Genomic DNA, 6796 nt, shown 5'->3' on the forward strand with positions numbered 1-6796 from the left:
ATTGGAAGTAGGTTCTTATTATTGAAGACTTTATCACTTTGATAGACCACTAGTCTAGCTACCACATGTTCACATAGTTGGTAAGATAATTTCGTTACACAACCTATATGGAATTTACGGACCCTATATATATCGTATTATGTCACTAGCACACTATGTAACTAATAATATTTTGCATACCTACTTTAGGATAGAGCGCCATATTGTTTGATTTGATCTCGAAGGCGGAGAAGCGACACATGATATACAGGTCTTATTATTAAGTGTTATTATTATTCCAATGAGCACCTGTTAACTGTGCAATCTCTCAATGTTATATAAGAGCATTGAGTTTTATATCTTACAATTTGTTCAGTCCTTGTGGTGTAGGCTTAACGAGTATTTACCGATGTTGAGACTGTTTGTACCAATCTAAAGTTTATTTGTCCTTGCTATTGTATAGAATTCTTTCTTTTTTAATATCATACAAATCTTTCACTTTCGAGCTTTGTCCGCGCAGAAAACATTTAACAATTATAGCCTTTGTGCGAGGTCGATAATGGGTTGATATAACATCGTATTGACCTCAGCCAATAGATTTCTAGAGTGTATTTTAGTAATGTGCTGTATATTCTGTGCAATATGCTAAACACAATAGTATTGGTGTGCAGACTGAGTAAATACAAATATAAATGTGATCAAGTTTTAACCAATCACAAATCCATAAAAACTTTCGAATAATAATATTAACTGATATAATGTCCTTGAAATATCATAGGGAATAAATCCGTCAACAAATACAAATCGTTTTATATCTTAAAAGATTTAATTAACAAACTTTATATATATATGAAATTCGTACCATGAAATAATCATTCACTTTAATCCTAATGCAAGTACACACTTCGATGCTCAATAATTATCTTTACATTATCAGAAATATCATAAAGATATGTTCTTAATTTTATGGGGAACATCCTGTCCATGTTTAATACTTAATATATTCCAACAGATGACATTACACAAATTTTTCTTCTGTTAAATGAATGATTTGTATATCATCATAATTTGCTATTTATATAAACCACATTTTGGTATAATAATTATTTACCATATCAACATTGAATATTTTGAATGTAGAATGAAATATGTTTACAGTATGATTGGTTTGAATCATTTAATTTATAAGATTTAGGAATCAAAATTTGTAATTATTTAAAAACCCACATTGAAATTGTTTTATATCAACACACCCACATTTGAATTATTTTATACTTTAGATTTCATAGCCATATTTGCATTTGTAAAAATATTTATATACCCAAATTTTCAATTACTTCATGTACTTTACATGCCCAACTTTTATTTTTGTTGTAAAGAAGTGTAACTTGAAACAACAGTATATCATATAAAGAGAAATAAAGATTAAAGTTATATCATGAATATTGGTCATGATTTGTAAAACTCAGAACTGGTAAGTAAATTTAAGACACCATTCAAAATGTTCAGAATATGTCAAGCCATACTGAGAAAAAAAAGAGAGTGTAGAGAATATGTCGAGAAATTTCAAGACAGTATTCAAATGTCAAGAATTTGTCAAGAAATTTTAAGACCATATTCAGAATGTCGAGAATATGTCGAGTAAATTTCATACAAATTTAATATAAATGAGAATTTGTCAAGAAAAATTAAGACACAAGTAATACTTTTGCAGAATGTCGAGTAAAAGTTCATGCAAATTAAGACAAAAACTGGTCTTTTCAGACTTTTAGACTTTTGTAGTGGTTGTGACCACTAGATTTATGACGTCAAAATACATTTGCATAACAGTTTTCCAACTGCAAAATGTAATCATAACCCTGAGAAATTGACCAATCGACACCCCAGTGAGTAGTGGGCTATTACGAGTTTACATTCACTTAATAACACGAAAAATTTAGATGAAATTTTTCATCTGGTATTGTGTGTTGTAATCTCAAGTTATGCTTTCCTATGTTCATCTAATGTAATACATGGAATGTACAAGGCATAATCTGTTCGCTAAGGTTATAAAATAGTTTTAGCATTCGACTATTTTTCGTCAAGCCGAATTGGTAGAGAGAAAGTTTTGTTTATTGTTATGCACTGCATTCATTTAACGTGACATTATCAAACAAGTGTCCATTGTTCAGTTAAACTTCTATGCACTCTATAAAACCAGGAAAAAATTTTTAAAGGGATGGGAACTATATGCCGAACGAATTTTCGTATCGAGTAATCTGAGGTTTTGCCAAAATATATGGTCTCTCTTTCAGCAAAGAGAGTGCGACAAGGAAACCTTAAATGCTATCAAACGAAATGTATAGTAAAGACTGACACACAATCTAGATACCCTGGATGAGATAACTTTTGGCTAGACCCGCAATTAAACATTGTGTGTTAAAACTTGTCTTATTCAGTATTTTTGATACTGTGTGACATTAAATTGAATGTATACTGCTCTCTTCTGGTCTTTAGCTACTGTTGTTTTCTTATGCTTTCTCATTCATATATATTCCACTTCTCCTTTGAAGTCTGGTCTAAAGCATATTTATGACATAATGTACTCGTATATGTGCAAGTAACAAACGTAAGTAAAAAATAACGGTCAATATGTATTAGATCAAGACATTAAATTACTTCGCGCTGTAAAACAAATCAATAAAATAATAAAAGAAATTATTGTTATTCATCTCATAATCAGAATTGGGACTTTGTGAATATAGTATGAAACTACACGATCAAGGAGTAAAATAACAAAAATTGCGGATTAATAAAAGAAATAATATTCTTATAAACAAATTACACAATAACAGATACTCTAAAAATTTACAATACAACAATTATAGTGGAATGTTCAGTGAATGTGGTAATACTAAAAGAACATGCTGGTAGACTATGAGGGCTTTAAGTATATGACATTTGTTTTGTTGATAATAATAATTACCAATGAAGGGTTTTGATATCATAATATTTATTAATTTGCCAAAAAAACAAAAAAAAAAAAAAAACGTTTGGTTGCACTATATGAAGAATTGACATTGGCTTCCGAATTTCAGGAGCCTCTTGTTTTCAAATTCTAAATTTATAATGACTATTTGTCTTAGTACATAGTTATTATCCGCAAATTTTACCATAGTCATAAAAGATTTATATCAGAGTTTGTAAATGTGATAACATAAAAATAAATAGCAAGAAAGAACTGGCCAGGTCAATGCAAAGGTAAAGTTTAACGTGATTCTAGTGTGTGTGTGGGGGGAAAAGGAGGGAGGGGGGAACAGACAAAAACGGATTCAAATGATGAATGTTACATTTACGGAAATTTAATATATCAAATCTCTTTCCTTAATTTGGTTTAACTTATTAATGCATTAACCGATAAATTAATATAATTTTTTATGAAAAAAATAATAATAATGTTCAGGTTATGTTTTCTATGTGTTTTTTTTTTTTTTTTGTATACTGTTGTTTGCATTTTGCCAATCTCATATAATAACATAGCCGACAAGTGTAACAAATTGTCCAGTTGCTGAAGACTAGTATAAATGCAAGCACATCAGATATTTTAAACTGATGTTTAGACAGCTACTTATGCTAGCACATTTGCCAACATCACTTTGTAAAAATGTGTCTTTCTCCATACTTTATGCATCTAGAAAAAGACTCATACCACATCTTCTTTTTTATACATACACAACCCATGTAACTTGGGACTTCCTTTCACTAATTAAAACAAAGACAACAGCATCAGGTATACCGCTTGCTCTGTAGATCTAGATAAACACATATAGTGTATTGTACACGAAGACGCCAAAGTGATGGTACTGTGTCACGGAGTATCTAATTTAGATACAAGTAGCAATTGCCAGTAATTGTACCACATACTCGACGAGAGACCACACTCCGCCAAACAGTTAGAGGTGAGGTACAGCAAACTCAACATTCTTCAGAGGAACTTCAACACATTTATATCCTAATAGACAAGACATTCTTCATTAAATTCACGCCAACTAAGAAGCCAATCAGCTTGAAAATAACAAGACGGATATGTTACCATTATCCTAACCAAAATCCCGTCATCTTTTATTCAAATGTGGCATTAACGAAAAACTCTTTTTGCCAAATTTAAATAAATATGAGCCGGGTGCCACATGGATCTGCCTTTCCTACAAGAGCACCCGAAAACGTCCCAGTTTTTATTTTGGTTCGTGTTGCTCAGCCTTGTGATTCTATATTGTGTTTTGTAGGATGTTTGTCTTTTGGTCGTTTTTCGTTTTTAACGGAGTGTCGTTAGTTTGTTCTCTCCATATGGATTTGAATAACTCTTTGGTATCTTCTACGTCTTTTTTAGAAATTGGTATTAGCAGACATGCCATACTGTGGACTGCTATTCGACGTTACACAGTCATTCACTATCAGCATCATTTTCATCAAAGAAATAAAAAAAAACCAAACATAGACAATAGACTCTCAACGTTTATTAATCGATTTCTGCAAGACGAACTCGTCCAAGTCAAAAAAAATTATTAACTTGTATACAAAAATATCAAATGTTGGGGAGACAAGAACAAACCAGTATAAAGAGTTTAAATGAACTACAATGAGTCGAGCATGATCTTCAACTTTGTACTTTATTTGGCCTTTGTAAGTTTTTTTTATTAAAGCGTCACTAATGAGTCTTTTGTAGACGAAACGAGCGTCCGGCGTACCCAATTGTAATCCTGGTATCTATGATTAGTGTATGGCATAAGTCACCATACAAATTACAGTGAACAATTCAAACTGGTCGGATAAAAGATATCAACAGAAGGAGATATGGTATAATTGCGAATGATATAGCTATCTATCTGATACTGCGTGAAGCAAGTGTAAGTACTAGTATATAAATGACAACAATATTTTTATATTAAAAGACTGAACAAAATTTGTCGTTTTAAGAAAGATACCTACCGCCTCTTTTTTTCTTTCAAACACTGATCCGGCATTACAACAATAGTCTTGATCACTCTTTGATATCACAAAATGGTTTCTGTTAAAGGAAATATTGCCTATTTCGCTCAACTGGGCATATATATATGACTTTAATTTGAACATGACTGTTATTGTAGATAAATAAGTTTGGTTGCACCAAATGGATTGTAGAATAAAATATTTAGCGGCAAGAGTAAAACCATTTTCATATATCTAAAAACTTTAAACTAACACAAATAAAGGTTAATGTAAAAAACAAAAAATCGTTAAACTACCTTTATGAACACCACAAACACTGTATAAGTAAAAAAATTTGGAGGATACAGTAAGCTTAATATTATATTTCCTTTCTCCTGTCGTGATTCAGGATCAGATTTCAATATTAGTTTTTCGTTTTATGCATCTCTTAATCTTATAAATGTTTTATATTTTGCAAATGTAAACCACTGATTCTTTTCTAAAATGTAAATTTTAGAAATTAGTAAGAAAATGAGGGTACTTTCGACAAAGTTGACTGTAGATGATTTGTTGTCCCCTTATTATTTTATAGCATATTCAGTACTTTGCTTTCGCATATTTTTTTTGACAAGGAAATATCAATCTAGATAAGCACTTTTAACGCAATATACTTACTAGGTACTATTTGTATAGAATAAAAAAAAAAAAAAAGAAAATGAAATGCTATATGATTTACTATCGTATGTCAATATTTATTCAGTATTAAACAGCATATATCATTATAGTCGATCTATTTGACAACTAATGAAATATTCTTTTATTCAAATCTGAACTGTTCGCAACGAAATCTTTTTGGGTTTTATATTCGATTAAATTCAATGTCGAGGTTTATAACTCTTATCATTTTAAATAAACTTTAAATAAGAGTTTTTTTATGTGTTTAAATAGAAAATTATAATCAATAAAAGTCGATTTTTTAAAACAATTAAAAATATAATTAGTCAGCTATATTACAGTATACAAAATAATCATTGTCATTTGTTAATCAATCAGTTATTGTACTGCTTTATTCACACGTATATATTTGCCCGGGTTCGATCATTCACTATTATTATTGAAACATCAATAGAATATGTAATGTATGTTTTAATTCCTTTTGAAAACTTTTTAATTTATTTCATTCATAACATAAGTTAAGTACACAACTTTTACTGTCAGAGTTTGCTCACCAAATTTTGTCAATATACCGGAATTATAAACATTACTGTCAAAGAAGTTGGATGATTGGTTAGCTCGAAAACCAGGTTTTACCCACCATGTTCTTCGGAAAAGGTCTGTACCTAGTCATGATTATCAGAGTTGTTTTCCGTCTTACGTTTGATTTTGTCAGGTTTTCTGGACTACTCTCTTTTTTAATATACTGTGGAGCTCGGTATTTTTGTTAATACTTATTTTTATTCCATTTTCTACAAATCATTTTCGTTCCCTCTCATTTCTAGTAGAGGAGGAAGCAATATCCGATGCCCACTCTATGTACTTCAATCTAATCTGACGTACCATGAGCTAATAGTTTACCTTTAATATAAATGCAATTTCACACTTCGATGCCTGCTTATCAGTTTCTATCATGAATATAAGATTCAAAGGTTATGTGCATCCTTATAAAATTCGTAAACAATTTAATTGCTTTCAAACTTTTATGCATTAATTTTCTACAACATCAATATTTGATATCTTTAAATGTATTTCACCAAAATAAAATCCTAAAAAAATCCTTGTTCTTTTGTATTGGAAAATCAATGAAAGCTTATCTTTTAAAAACATCGAGAATTTGGTGTCATCTATAACATAATACTTATGAAACGCCCAA

Source organism: Mytilus californianus, unplaced genomic scaffold (assembly GCF_021869535.1).
Source record: "Mytilus californianus isolate M0D057914Y unplaced genomic scaffold, xbMytCali1.0.p SCAF_9, whole genome shotgun sequence".
In the NCBI taxonomy this organism is placed as follows: Eukaryota; Metazoa; Mollusca; class Bivalvia; order Mytilida; family Mytilidae; genus Mytilus; species Mytilus californianus.